Here is a 15,174-nt window from a genome sequence, read left to right as displayed (position 1 = left end):
TGTATGGTAATTTTTTTGGTTTGTTTCACAAAATTTACTATTCCCATTTATTTCTTTTGAGGAGATTAAAGTAAAGAGATTAGGACAAATTGAGCATGTTTGTCCTCACAGCCTTACAGTTAGGAAAATGATTACAGGTTTAACATGACAATCCTGGACCTTCTTCCACATTATAAGGTCAGAGCAGCCCACAGGAAGCAGGTTGCTTTGCTTTTATCAGCATCACTGTTGAGACAGTATGTTGCTGAGAGTCTCTATCTTTTTTCTCTATAAAAGCTATAATTGATAGAAGAGTTATAGTTGGAAATACAAGAAAAAATAAAGACACTAGAAGGAAATGAGCCTTGAATTGATTTTGAAAAAGATAAAAGATAAAGGAGCCAGTAAAAGAGGTCTCTGCTTCACTAAGCCCGTTTAACGTGGTCACAGTGAGGGTGGTCATTCTTGGGTAGTCATTACATGCTTGGAAGGCTAAAAGTGAACAAAAGCAGACATGACCAAGGAAATCAAGGTTTTTTCCTCCATGGCACAAAAAATGTCAATGATTCTCATCAATTAAATTAAACCAAATTAAGGTTAGGTGTTTGTTTTACAAAAGAATGAAACAATAATGTAAAACACTGTACTACCCAGCAAATCAATTATAAAAGTAAAAAGAAACGTCTGAGGGTCTAATAATGGCTCTTACTGTAGACAACAAACAAAGTGACTATTTTACCTTAATGTAATAGCTAAGTATAGTAATGCAAGTGTATTGTTTCTTTTCCAATTTCTCCCACTTAGAGTTATGCCTTTGCGTGTTCTGTGGGTGGGTGTTCTTTATTGGGAACCAGAAATGAATGTTTTAATCTTATTTCCTTCTAACTTGTGGGCAGAAACTATCTCTTATTCATGTTTTTATCTGTAGAGCCTAGCATGGTCCCTGACACGCAGGAGTAAGTGCCCGATGACTTTCATTTAATGGAGTGTAATTTTCTCCATCACAGTATTTCTCTCAGCCAAAATAATCATTCAATAGGTATGTTTTACTAACCAATTCTTTATAAAAAAAATTAAGTACCTTTGTAAAGTCTCTTTCTTATTAGAGAGATACTTTAAGGTCTCCATACAGACCTGAGGAGAATAAGGACTATGCCATACTAAGGAATAAAAATTTTAGCCAAACTTTTTGAGATGACATTGGCCATTTTCTAACAGGTGACCTTGGGCAAGTTACTTATTCTGTGCTTTGATTCTCTCATTTGTAAAATAGAAATTTTACCAGCTTTGTGGTGTTGTTGGGAGGAGTAAATACGAAAATACATTGGATATATTTACAAAATTGTCTGTTTTGAGGTTTAAATATATTAATTAATATGAAATGCTTAGAGCAATGCCTGGTGTCCGTAAGCTGTGTTAGCTATGAGTATTGTTAAGAGGAAATAAAGGACGGAGACTTAATCAAACCATAAAATGGGGACACCGTATCTAAAAAAAATTGTCTGACATGTGGTAGACAGTCAATAAATGTTAGCTGCTATTCTTATTTCTGAGACAATGGTTTAGATAAACTCACCAATGAGCACATTATTCATCAGGGTCAAATGCCAAACGAAACTTTTGAGCAAGCTAGTAAGTCACCATTTATGCAAATTATTTTTTCAAGGACACTGAGGATATAATTTCAGAACAGTGCACAGAGTTACCTTTTCCAGAGACAACTGAATACACCTCTGTACTCTGGATACAATGTATAGTCTTTCCTCCCCATAACCCTTCATATGTCTCTCATTTCCTCTGCAAACTGTGAACGGACAAGGATGGGGTCGTGATTATGAAGCACAGTTCTTACTTTTTAATATAAATTGAGTCACCTCTGAGTTCCTAGAGTTTATCACAATACCTGGCACATTGTAAGTGCTCACTAGGTGTTTTTGAATGAATGATTGATAGTGACCACATTTCTATCCCTCTTTTGAATGTTCTTCTGAGCACCAGACACACAGAACTCTATACCAACTAGATAGATATTGGATGTCCCACGATCATGATATTTTGAGGAACTGATCTGTTTGGTCAGAGATCATTCAATAATAACTGATTGAAATATTAACTAGAATTATCATCAATGGTGGTATTCTACATATTCTGCCACAGTGTTATATATATGCCATGGCTACACTGGAGAAGAATATGGAATTTTTTCTTTAAAAACAAAAACAAAATCTTTAAGATTAGCATCATTGACCAAGAATCAAAAGATTACTTTTGCAACAAGACTTTGGAATTTAGTTAAATAGTTATCACTTTATGCAGATAAGAATTAAACACATATTTATATTAATAAAAATACCTATAATCGGCTGGAGTTATATTAAATTGTTCATAACAAAAAATTGTTCAAATAAAAATTCAACAAAATGAAACAAAAAATTTCAGTAACTATACCTATAACTATAATACTGTAGAATAGCTTATCTCTTACTATAAAACAAAAACATCTTGGAAAACAACATACCCTAGTCTATGAGAGATACAAACCTAGGTCAGTTTTACAATAATAACAGCCATTTGGCTTAAGAATCCTAGTTGAGATATTTAACAATAATTGTCTGGATCATGGGCCTATGAACCCTGTATTGTGCATTGATCCCAATGGACTGGGAATGAACACCATTTAAACATTTGAGCTGTGCACATACCTTGGCCTGAAGATGGATATTGAAACATTGAAGTTTTCCATACAAACATCTTTTTTGTATTGCTTGTGGACATCAGATAAAGCAGGTCCAACATGTTCCAGTTAAAAGCAGTCATATGGCATCTCTGAGGGAATAATTATTTGGCAAATACAAATACGAGTGCTAAAAAGTTGGTAAGCATTTTCTTGGAGCTAGTGATATGACTATTCATTCAAAACTGAGCTTGATTTGGACAGTTTATTTATTTATTTATTTATTTTAATGAATCAGTAAGGACATGAGTTATATTTTCTTTATCCAATAAATGTTATCCTTCAAAACCAAGCCAAAGACATTCAGGAAGATTTTGGCAGAAATTTAAGAACCACTGGTGTGGTAGTCACTCAAGGCTCAAACCAAGTAATAGATAATGAAAGTTCAAGCTCAGTTTGGGAGATATTTTTAAGTTTTTGGCTGAATTCAAGATGAATAGGTTTTTTTTCCCAGTATTTTCTAATGTGGTAATATATATAGCACAAAATTTACTATTTTAACCATTTGTAAGTGTGCAGTTCACTGGCATTAAGTCCATTCACACCACTGTGCAACCACCACCACTATCCATCTCCAGAACTTTTCCATCACCCCAAAGGACGAGTAGTTTTAACATAGGTACAGGTTTTGCTTTTTTCCCAATTGATTCCCTAAAAATGTCTTTTTGAAGAAACTTTTGATTACTTAACTGTTCCTTAAAAGAATGTGTATCTGAGTTCACCAGATGAGTTCGATTTGTTCAAATGGAGGCTTTGCTATTTATGTTTTTAAATTCTCTGCTTGGGATCACTAGAAAATAGCCCTAATGAGAATAAGATGTAAGGCAGTCCTGATGAGCAAAAGGTTCCCTTGGATTATATTCCTGTTCAGTGTGAAGCAGTGTACGAATTCTAAAACAGTGACAGCACTTACGCACATGAATGATCAGTGTTCCACCTCATCAAATAATTTTTGGATCTACTATCATAGTGGTCCTATTTTTTAAAGGAACATCTGAAGAAATTGAGAAAGAGAAAACACCAATGATTTGAGGCTAAGAATTCAGTCTCTATCTCTCTAACCAAGCTAGATTACCATACCTTTCATTTCAAGACCATGGCTGGCCTCCAAATATTATGTATGACTTCTTGAGTTTGCAGGAGTGCTTTATGCCTTGCGTCTAGCTTGAAACAAGCATTATAATCTTACTGAGTTGGCTGTAGGGTTGGTGAGCTTACCTTGACTCTGAATCTAATTTAGGGTCTGGTTCCGTAGAGACTGAGAATCCTTCGATGACATGAAATATAACATCCACAGAACTCAAGAACATGAGGAAAACCAAGTTCCAGGTCATTCTTACTTCGCAGGGACTCCTTTGGTGTGTAACCCTTGATGGAAGGGATTTTGTTTATCTTGTTCATCACTGATTTCTGCAATAGTGCCAGGCATATAGAAAGCATTCAGATAGTTCTAGAATATTCTCCTCTACCCCCCATGCACATATCTCTTGTTTCCACCAGCATGAGGATGCAAGTGAGACCACATTAACGTTAGCTACCTAACAGACTCAATATCTAATGGTTATTTCCCTCCCTTTCCCTAAACCTCTTGCAGTTTTTTGTAGACATCCCTAAAGTGTATCTCATGTGTGTGTAATAAAAGTCTGATTCTCCTGACTTGTCTTCATTTTTGCTGCTGCCTGTTGCCTACAAGCAACTTCAGAGAGCGTCTCCTCATGATCATTGCTGTGGCTAACCAGTGTGAGAACATGAGAATGTAGCTGTCCTTGAGAAGAGCATATGTGCTGATGCTCCCGTGATTAAAAAGTCTTGGTGCGGTAAAGTGGCATAGTGTGCATTTCAGTTTTCTGGTCACTGATGCAGCCATGACACATCCCACAAAGAAATAGGGAGAATCCTCCTTTCATCCCAAACCAGTGTTACACTTCAACCCCAGAGACCTAAATCAGTAACCACAAAGATGTTAATGAAAAGAGCCCCATTTTCTGGGGCCTGTAGTCCTGCAGATCTAGTCCTGGGGCTAGGCAAGGAGAGTATAAAACCACATTGTTTTTTTCTGTCTTTCCATCTCTCCTCTTTCACCCAGTGAGAGACTGATGCAAAAATGTTTTCCTTCCATGCTTATAAAATAATTCAAATCAATATACTGGGTGAAGACCTGATTCATTGACCCAGTGCTGACAGCCAGACTCTATCTAGCTTGGGTTTTGCTGGGACATCCCAACACAGATGTAGAGCAATTTTTTTTTATTAAATGAAGAATAATCATTATTTTGAGAAAAGTTGCACTCAGATTGACTTTGCACAAATCACATATCCACTTCTGTGTTGGGGAAGATGGAGCAATGTGACAGAAAGACCCATTAGAATCCCATGGTCTAGGGAAAGCAGGGTGCTAGATAGCTTAAAAAATAACAAGGCCCACTATTTTCTTGAATTAAAAAATTTTTATGATAAACTAAAAAGGCACTTCTTTCTTACCTAACAGGCTTGAAATAAGATAATCACTGGAAGTATGCCTAGGAAATTTTTTTTCTCAAAGCCCTGACACTAAAAATTTGGATTTGCCTAAAGAACTATAAAATACACCAATGCCTATAATGGGAATTATCTCACACAGTGCCAAGGGCTTTCAGAGTCAGGCATCAAAAACTTATACAAATTCCTACATCACCAGAAGGCAAAACCCATTTCCCTGCTAAGTTGGACACGTGTTACATGCTGCTCAACATCACCCTCCCCTTTTCTGGAACCAGTACCCTAAGACCACAATCCTCACACCCAGCCTAGTGGCTGGAGCAGGATGGATCGTTAGCACTACAGTGAGCCTTTACTGGTTCTCTCTGATCATCTCCCACCATTCTGGCCTCAGTGACCACATAACCCAGGCAGCCAGGACAATGTTAGAACTCTCATGTTAGAACACTCTGCCTATGTGGACCCCCTTCCTCCATTAAAAAAAAATTATATTTTACAACAGTATCAGTATAAAGATGAATGTGTTAATATTATCTACAAAACACTATTTGAATTAAAAATTTATTTTTTTCATCTGATCTTCAAAGAAATTAAAACATTTGCATGGGCCTCTGAAAATATTGCGGGCCCTGGGCACTGGGCCTTGCTTTGCCTAATGGACACCTTAGCCCTGCGTTCAGCCAGTGAGATTCTAGGTGGTACTTGCTAGGCTTCTGGGCAACAGAAGCCCTCTATTCTGCTGGTTTGGGTGGCAAAAGACCTTTTGGCTTGCACCTGCCCAGATATTTTTAGCCACAAGAGAGTAACCTGGAAGAAGCTGGGAGCCACCATGAGAAGCCTGGGAATGCCCTTAACCTCAGCTAAGCAGAGCAGGGGAATGGAGCTGATGTCACCTCTGGATCAAGCAACCTCTCAGATAGAGAGACCTATGCATGGACCAATACAACTCCTTTTTTCCTTACGTCTGTTTAATTTGGGTTTCTGTTAAGAAGGTTCTCTCTGAAACAACTGCCTAATTAAAAACTCAAAAAAACAAATAAACACTGGTGTTGGGAAAATAGAATAATTTGACCAGGCTCCCCTTGCCTCAGGGCCAGATAGGGGCAGTTCCGTAAACATTGTGTGTGTGGTTAGGTGGAGTGAGTGCACCCACAGGGCGTGCAGCTTTGGCTAGTTTTTACTGCCTCGGGCGCCCGCCCTGCGTGGCCATGTTTTTCCAGACCTGTGGCTTCCAAGGACCATGTGGCCGCTTACCTAGCTTATAGCCCTGTGTAAAGGGGTCTGGTGACCCAGCCTGGCATGTGAAGGGTTTGCGACCCAGTCTGCTTGAGGGGTCTGGGAGCTCCAGACCCAGCCCTAGCTCAACCATCGGCCCAGTCAGTGCAGGATTACTGGCAGGTAAAAGAGCCTGACAACTACCGTGGTCACCTAGCTTTACAATTGGCATCATGAACAGGATTAAGATCTAGACAGTTGGCGCTGTGAGGATTCTAGGCCTTGCAGTAGCCCTTGTCATACATAGCCAGACAAATTGGCGTGGTGAGCAGGATATGCGACATTATTCTTAGCCTTAGCCTCACAGTAGCCAGACAAAAAGGCCTTAGCTTAGCAAGACAAATTGGCGTAGTTTATGTCACATTTGGTGTAGCCTGCGACAGGACTCTGAACAGATACAGGAGCCAAAAGCCCTTGGATGAAGGAGGAAATGTGGCTACTGGTGAATATGATGTGCCCTATGGCCACCTTCCTGTTGACTGGGACCTGGTTGCTGCACACGGTACGGCAAGGCAGCATACTCCAGGTACTACAGCAGCAAACCCCTTGGGAGGAGGAAGAAATGTGGCTGTGTGGTGCCCAGTGGCCACTTTTCTGCTGACTGGAGCCTGGCTTTTGCTCACTCGGCTGCAAACTGATTGAGAGCTGAAGTGGTAAGCAGAGTTGTTGGCGGATAATGTGCAGCTACTGGCAGATTCAAGGCAGAAAGCAGAGTCCTTGGAAGCATGGATAAATGTCCTGGAGGATGATGTGCAGTGACTGGCCACTCTTGCCCCTCACACCAGGGAAGACGAACAACCTAGTGGTGAGTTGGAGGAAACCATGCATCTCCAGGCATGACCTGTTGTGCACAAGAAATTGAGGCAGGAGCAGCCTATGGGACTGGATGGACAACTGGTGGGTGATCTACAGGTGACCCAGTTAACCACCTATGTCCCATATACCTGGGTTGAACTGGTTGACTTGAGAAGACAGTCCAGGCAGAAACACAGGGAGACCCTGGCTGCTTGGCTGTTGTGGTTATGGGACCTAGGGGTGGATAGTGCGATGTGCTCCACTGAGGAGATGGAGAAATTGGCCTCCATTACCATACACCCGTCCCGGAGACAACAGCTGCAATATAGCCACAGATATACACCTGGACAAGGTAATCACTCCTTGATGGACTGGGTGAATGCAGCTGCCTGAACTGTGTGAGCAAATGTTGTAGAACTGCCCAAGATTGTTAGTAAGTGGCAAATGTACGCTGAGCTGGTCCAAATCATTCGAGAGCTGGGGATGCAGCAGTCTATGTTTAATGTGAACACTCGGTCCGGACGAGGAAAACTTTACAGGCAGCATGAGAGACATAGTGCTGCAAAATGCCCCATCAACGTCCTTTGTGTCACTGATGGCCATACTGTACCCATACATTGGTCATCCTATACATGAGGTAACGACCATGATAGCCAGCTTGGGTGAAGTAGAGGACAGAAGACAAGCAAAAGGGGTCCAGAAGGTGGCTAAGACCAAACCCCCAAGAAATGCTCAGGATTTTATCCCAAAGGGACCAAGCAACACTAGCCATAAGCAGATGTGGCTTGACTTGCTTGCAGCAGGGGTTGATTAAAAGAAAGTTGACCGGCAGCCAAATGTGGCTCTGTTTGCCTTGTGGCATCAATTGCTCCCTGAACAGCGTTTTACTAAATGTCTGGAAACAGGTAGCAAGGTACGCTCAGTGGATTTAAAGGACTTTTTGGTTGCTCCCGAGGAGGTGGAAGAACTATTCCATTCTGATTAGGGAACACGCCAAGGTGCTCATCTTTTGGGGGCAGGCAAGGACCGGAGGCCTCATGTTGAATTGGCAACATATTGGTCAAGGACAAATGTGCAGCATGTTTTGGCATTGGTGGATACAGGTGCAGAGTGTAGCCTGATGTATGGCAATCCAGATAAGTTTTCAGGGGCCACAGTTTGTATAGATGGCTGTGGAGGACATACTACTGAAGTCAAAGTTGTGTCCCTGCCATTGGGCATAGGAAGATTACCTCCTTGTGTATATACTGTATATATATCTCCTGTAGCTGAATACATCTTGGGTATGGATATACTTTACGGTTTGCATCTGCAAACAACAGTTGGAGAGTTTTGGCTGTGAATATGGACAGTAAAGCCTGTGTTATGAGGATATGCTAAACATAACCTACAGATATTACCCAAGCCAAGACATGTAGTTAATGTAAAGCAGTATCGCCTACCAGGAGGTCATGCAGAGGTAAGTGCCACTATATTGGAATTAGAGAAAGTTGGCATTATTCTTCCAGCTCATAGCCCATTTAATGCTCCAGAATGGCCAGTGAAAAAGCCTGATGGTACCTGGAGAATGACTGTAGATTATCGAGAACCGAACAAAGTACTGCCTCCTTTGCATGCAGTTGTGCCTTCAGCTCACGACTTGATGGGTCAGCTGATAACTCAGCTGGGTACTTATCATTATGCATTGGACCTTGCAAATGCTTTTTTCTCTATTCCAATCTTGTCTGATAGCTAAGATCAGTTCACCTTTATGTGGGAAGGAAGAGAGTGGACATTTCAAGTATTGCCCCAAGGTTATCTGCATAGCCCAACCATCTATCATGGTTTGGTGGCTGGAGACCTAGCCAAGTGGACTAGGCCCAGCATGGTTACAAGGTTTCACTACGTTGATGATGTGTTACTAACCTCTGATTCTCTTGCAGATTTAACCCAGGCAGCTCCAATGCTGCTAAGTCATTTGGAACAATGTGGGTGGGGCTGTGAACACAGTCAAAGTGCAAGGACCTGGGCTTTCAGTCAAATTCCTAGGAGTGGTCTGGTCAGGTAAGACGAGGGTCATCACAGAAGCTATTATAGATAAAATACTGGCATATCCTCGACCCACAACTGCAGCTCAGCTACAGACATATTTGGGACTTTTGGGGTATTGGAGAGCTTTTGTACCCCATATGGCCCAAGTGGCATGCCCTCCATATGCATTGACAAAGAAAGGACCACTCTGGGATTGGACTGAGGAAGTACAACAATCTTATTGGACTATGAAAAGGGCAATACAACAAGTACAAGCTTTACAAGTGGCCGACCCCACTAAGCCTTTTGAGTTAGACATACATATAACCCAGGAGGGGTTAGAATGGGGTTTGTGGCAGAGGCAAGACTGATTCCGCACACCTGTCAGATTCTGGTCTCAGCTCTGGAAGGGTGCTTAAGTGTGCTACACCCTAATAGAAAAGCAGTTAGCAGCTGTGTATTCTGCCTTGATAGCCACTGAAGTTATCACAGGAACTGCCAAAGTCCTAGTAAGGATGACATACCCCATAACAGGTTGGCTGTGCATGTGGGCCACCAACCCTAAAATAGGTGTAGCTCAGACTCCCACTCTGTCTAAATGGGGAGCATATATAGAACAAAGGAGCACTGTGTCAACGAGTCCTCTGTCCAAAGAGTTGCAAACCATGCTAGGCCCAGTAGAGGTTGTGGAGGAAATTTTGACACAACCATTACCCGTGGAGGTGGAGGCTATACCTTTCCATGAGGGACAGGGACCTATCACAGAGCAAGCATGATATACAGATGGCTCTAGCATGGGACCTTCAGCATTGTGGACAGCTGTTGCTGTCCAGCCCTTAACAGATACCATGTGGTATGAGAATGGCACAGAACAAAGTAGTCAATGGGTTGAACTGAGAGCAGTATGGATGGTGATAAAAAATGAGCCTGTGCCATTAACCATCTGTACTGACAGCTGGGCTGTGTACAAAGATTTAACCCTTTGGATTTCTACTTGGAATTATCAATGGTGGATGGTAGGCCACCATCCCCTGTGGGGACAAGCCATGGGGCAAGAGTTATGGGAATTGGGGCATGAGAACAAAGTAACTCTTTTCTATGTCACAGGACACTTCCCCTTAGCCAGTCCAGGAAATGATGAAGCCAATGCCTTGGCTAAGGTAAGATGGTTGGAGAGAGCCCCAGCTACTGATGTAGCCCAGTGGTTACATCGACGAATGCAGCATGCTGGCAGTAAAACCATGTGGATGGTGGCTCAAAGATGGGCTTTGCTTATAAAATGGGAAGATGTAGTGAACGCCTGCCATGCTTGTTCACTGTGTGCTCAAGAGAGTCCACACCTCCAGCAGGTGCCCCATACAGATGGGCAAATAACTTAAGGAAGGGTGTCCCTGACTTGATAGCAAGTGGACTTTGTTGGACCACTGCCAAGGTCAGAGAAGGTCTGCATTTTAAATATGAATGAAGCTTTCTTATTCTTTCAGATAAAAAATAAAAATAGAATTCTTCCCATTTCCTACTGGACTCTCTTTTGCACCTCCTGAGTGCATGCACCCCACGTTGGAGATCATGGTTCTAAAGAACTCTGTGTCTGTTATTAAGCTAATGTCTCTCAGCAGCAAACCCATCTTCTGTACTCAGCTGGGACTGGGCTGGGGCTCTGCCCATCACATTTCTCCTTGGCTAGCTCGCAGCCTGTTAGGCTCTGCCAATAGAGGGCACTGAAAGGAGATGTCAAGGCTGGAGGAGGAAGAAGGGAATTTCTCTTTCCTGATTCTTCCTGTTTGCTTGCTGTACCTCTGAGTGTCAAGTGTCATTCTAGTAGCACTTCCTTACCCTGGAAGTGCAGTTCATCCCAGTAGTAGCCCTTGAATCCAGTTCTCAGTTTTTCCAACACTCATAGGATCAGACTTGCTGTCCCCTCTCAGAGACATGATACCAGCTGGTGGTGTCTGTCCTCAGATGTCTGTGTCCCAGCCTCATGGGCCCCTCCTCAGGGTCTGAGCTTCAGCAACATGGGGCATTTTCCTCAAGCTTATAAGTTTAAATAACTTTAACCTCTTTCCCTTTGTTCTTCCGGGCCAGGGGTGGTGATTTGCTTCCTGTGTACACTATCTCCATTGAATTTTAAGGTAAACTTTTTGCCTTTTCAGTCCTTCAATACTTAGTATTTCTTTTTCTCAAATTTTCTTAGTTAAGATAACTGGTGTGGTTGTGGTCTCCCAATTGGATTGTGACTGCTCCTATCTCCCACCATGGTTCTATAGGTATTGTCAGTGACTTCAAGTCCCCTATATCAGGCTTCTCTTGCTACATACCCTGGTTACACTAGATTCATGTTGACCTCAGAATACCAAGTGTGGAGCCACTGCTAATGTCTTTCTTTAATCCTGCTCACAGCGCCAGTTGTCGGGCTCTTTTATCTGTTGGTAATCCTGCACCGACTGGGCTGATTGTTGAGCTAGGGCTGGGTCTGGAGCTCCCAGACCCCTCAAGCCCATTCACAGACTGGGCCACAAACCCTTCACATGCCAGGCTGGGTCCCCAGACCCCTCACACGCCAGGCTGGGTCTCCAGACCCCTTCACGCAGGTCTATGAGCTAGATAACTGGCCAAAAGGTCCTTGGAGCTATAGGTTGGAAAGCATGGCTGTGCTGGTTGGACACCCAAGGCAGACACCCACCCGCCCGCTTCACTAAAGCTTCTTTCTCTCTCTTCTCTCTTTCTCTCTCTCAAGAACACAAGAATAGCAACAACAACAACAACAACAACAACACACACACACACACACACACACACACACACACACACACACACACACACAATTTGCTTACAAAGAATGCTGAACCACACCCAACTGGACCCGAGGCAAGGGCCCTGACCAAACTATTCTATTTTCCCAACACCAAGTTTAGTCTAATGGTCAATATTAATGTCGAACTGACTGTAATGGTTAACTTTAAGTATCAACTTGGCCAGGCCTTGAGGTGCCCAAATATTTGGTTAAACATTATTCTAAGTGTTTCTGTGAGGGTGTTTTTGGATGAGATTAATATTAAATTGGTGGACTTTGAGTAAAGCAAATTGCCCTCTATAATGTGGTTGGGCCTTGTCCAATCAGTTGAAAACCTGAATATAACAAAAAGACCAGCCTCCCTTGAGCAAGACAGAATCCTCCATCAGATGGTCTTTGAACTTCACCTGCAACATTGGCTGTTCCAGGTTCTATCGCACATGGCTTTTGAGCCGAAACTACAGCATTAGCTTTCTTATGTCTCTAGGAGACTAGGGTGGCAGTTCCACCCTGAAGACTGGACTTGCCAGCTTCCATAATTGTGCAAGATATTTCCTTAAAACAAGCTCTTCCTTTATATATATATATGCACATCCTACTGTTCTGTTTCTCTTGCAAAACCTGACCTAATGCAATGACTATTAAATATTCCCTGAAGAATTAATTGTTCTGGCTTTTCCTCACTATACTCTGCTACACTGGCTGGTATGTTAAAAACTGCTACTTCTCTTGCCAACTGTAGCAGCTATTTACGGGAAAAATGTTCCTAGTACACCACTTTTCTTGAAAAAGACCAGTACATTTTCTATGTCTTTCTTTCTTTCTTTTTCTTTCTTTCTAAAATGTCTCCTCTTCTTGTAATTAGCTGACAGGAGTACATTGATAGAGGAAGACCTCATGGCACTGTATTGCTGCCATAATGCTGTGTAATAAATTCTCAGTAGCTTGTAATAACAAACATTTTAGTATCCTCATTCATAAGTCTACAGGGCAGCTGGGGAAGCATCTTATGGGCATTCTTACAGCAGATCATAAGAGTACGAGAGGGAGATCCAAACTGCACAAGCATATTTAAAGCCTTCGGTTGTATCACATCTAGTACAGATGGTCCCTGACTTACAGTGGTTTGACTTACCATTTTTTAACTTTACAATGGGCTTATCAGGACACCACCCCATCGTAAGTCAAGGAGCATCTGGACTTACCATGATTGGACTTAGATTTTTTTTTTTACTTTATGATGAGTTTATTGGGGCATTAAATGCATTTTTGACTTAACGGTGTTTTTGACTAATGATGGGTTTGTCAGGATGTAGCTCCACTGTAAGTTGAGGAGCATCTGTATTACACTGGGCATAGCAGGCCACATGGCCAGGTCCTAAGTCAGATGATGGGCAAGATCACTCTGCCTACTGTGAATCCACAGCAAGGATGGGAATACGTGGATATTCCAAAGCATATCTGTAATATATATAAGGAGATTCTTGCAATCTGTAAGAAAAAAAGGTGAAAACCCCGGTAGAAAAATGCTCCAAGGGCATTAGCAGGAAATTCATAAAAGTATAAATATAATTGACAAACAAGTAGGATGTTTAATCTTATCTGTAATCAATGACATGCTAATTTAAAACACTATGAGATTTTTTTTTGACTCATGAGATTGAAAAATAATAAACTGATTAACATTAACTCATACTGGCTAGAGAATAATTTGTGCAATCCTTCTGGGTATCAGTCTGGCAGTGGGTATTATTATTTAAAGTGCACGTAACCAATTATTCAGCAATTCCCCTTTGAGGAATTTACCAAAAGAAAAATGATTGTGCGAAGTCTTATGTACAAAGATATTTATTATGGGGGAAAAAGAAAAAAAATGGCCAAATAAATTGAAGAAAATGTTTTGTTCTTTTGCTTTTGCCTGAACATTACCATTATATGCATGGCAGAACTAAACCGATCATTTCACCTGTGGCATATAACCACAACATTTGCACAGTTACATAGTAGACTAAATTTACCAATAAAGAAACAAATTTACCACTAACATAATAAGCGTGTTTTTAGCAATAAAATGTGCTTTTACTGTGCAACGTTAAAAATATCTCTACAGGAAGGAGAAAATGAGCTAGAATAAGAAAGATAAAGCAGAAAAATGCAATGAGAAAGGTTATCATGTAATTCATTTAAATATGCTTTTGAGTTTCATCATGAATCTTTAAAAAGGTTGAATTTTACAGCATTTGATACATAGATTGCAAACCTTAACATCCAGCACATTTTGTCAGGAGTTTGTTTAGCAGGTGTTATAAAACCGGAATGGAAGGGGAAAAATTTGCAGCATAGTTAATGGAGAGTATTTTCAAGCAATTTCTAGTAAAGAGTGAATGGGTTGATCAGCCCAGGCTCAGAATTTTGAGGCTCTTCCCACTTGGTGGGGTGGGTGGCACAGGAGCTAAGAGGCAATTGAAGCTGGAATGCTTTCAAGAATTCCCCCTGCTCCCACCCAGTTAGGCATAAGAGGTGACCAGATGACACTGCCCCTTCCCATTTGACACTATCCTCACAAAGCATTTTGCTGTTCAGACTTTTCTCCCCTCTTTAATGTTGTTCTTGATGCACTTTTTATTTTATTCATCCTGCCTAAAAATGCTGGGCATGACAGATGACCAAAAGACACGCGGTAAGGTTTCTCCTTCTGGATCCTCCCACAAATTCATCTGCACACCTATCCCACCCAATTCCCCACCCCCACCTCAGCCGACTCTCCTGAAGGATGGCTCTGCCCAACTATTACAAATACAGAAAGCGAGACTTGAGAATTAATATGTAAATATGCAAATTGTTATTTGAGCTACCTGGCAAAGGTTAGTAAAGAACACAAAAAATATTAAGCTTCTAATTAAATGGGTAGAAATCATATTAAGTAGCTTTGGCTCAAATATCTGCCAGGGCAAAACTTTTATCTGGGGTACTACAGATCCAGAACACATCACGCACTGAGAAAAACAGTCTCAGAGGAAATGACTAATGGAAAAAAAGACAAGAAGCACTTGGTAAGATTGACTCACATTGTTAAGTTTTATATGTATTTCTAAATTTTTTTTTTTTT

General features: G+C 41.4%; 1 protein-coding gene across 1 annotated transcript in view; it reads left to right on the top strand.

Moving 5' to 3' along the window:
- HPGDS (hematopoietic prostaglandin D synthase) overlaps positions 1 to 15,174 on the top strand; it is a 134,261-nt gene that overhangs the window by 75,792 nt on the left and 43,295 nt on the right. The window lies entirely within an intron of this gene.

This window comes from Cynocephalus volans, chromosome 9 (assembly GCF_027409185.1).
Source record: "Cynocephalus volans isolate mCynVol1 chromosome 9, mCynVol1.pri, whole genome shotgun sequence".
NCBI classification, from domain to species: Eukaryota; Metazoa; Chordata; class Mammalia; order Dermoptera; family Cynocephalidae; genus Cynocephalus; species Cynocephalus volans.
The sequence above is the reverse complement of the archived record's forward strand: the minus strand, read 5'-3'. Positions and strand labels throughout refer to the sequence as shown.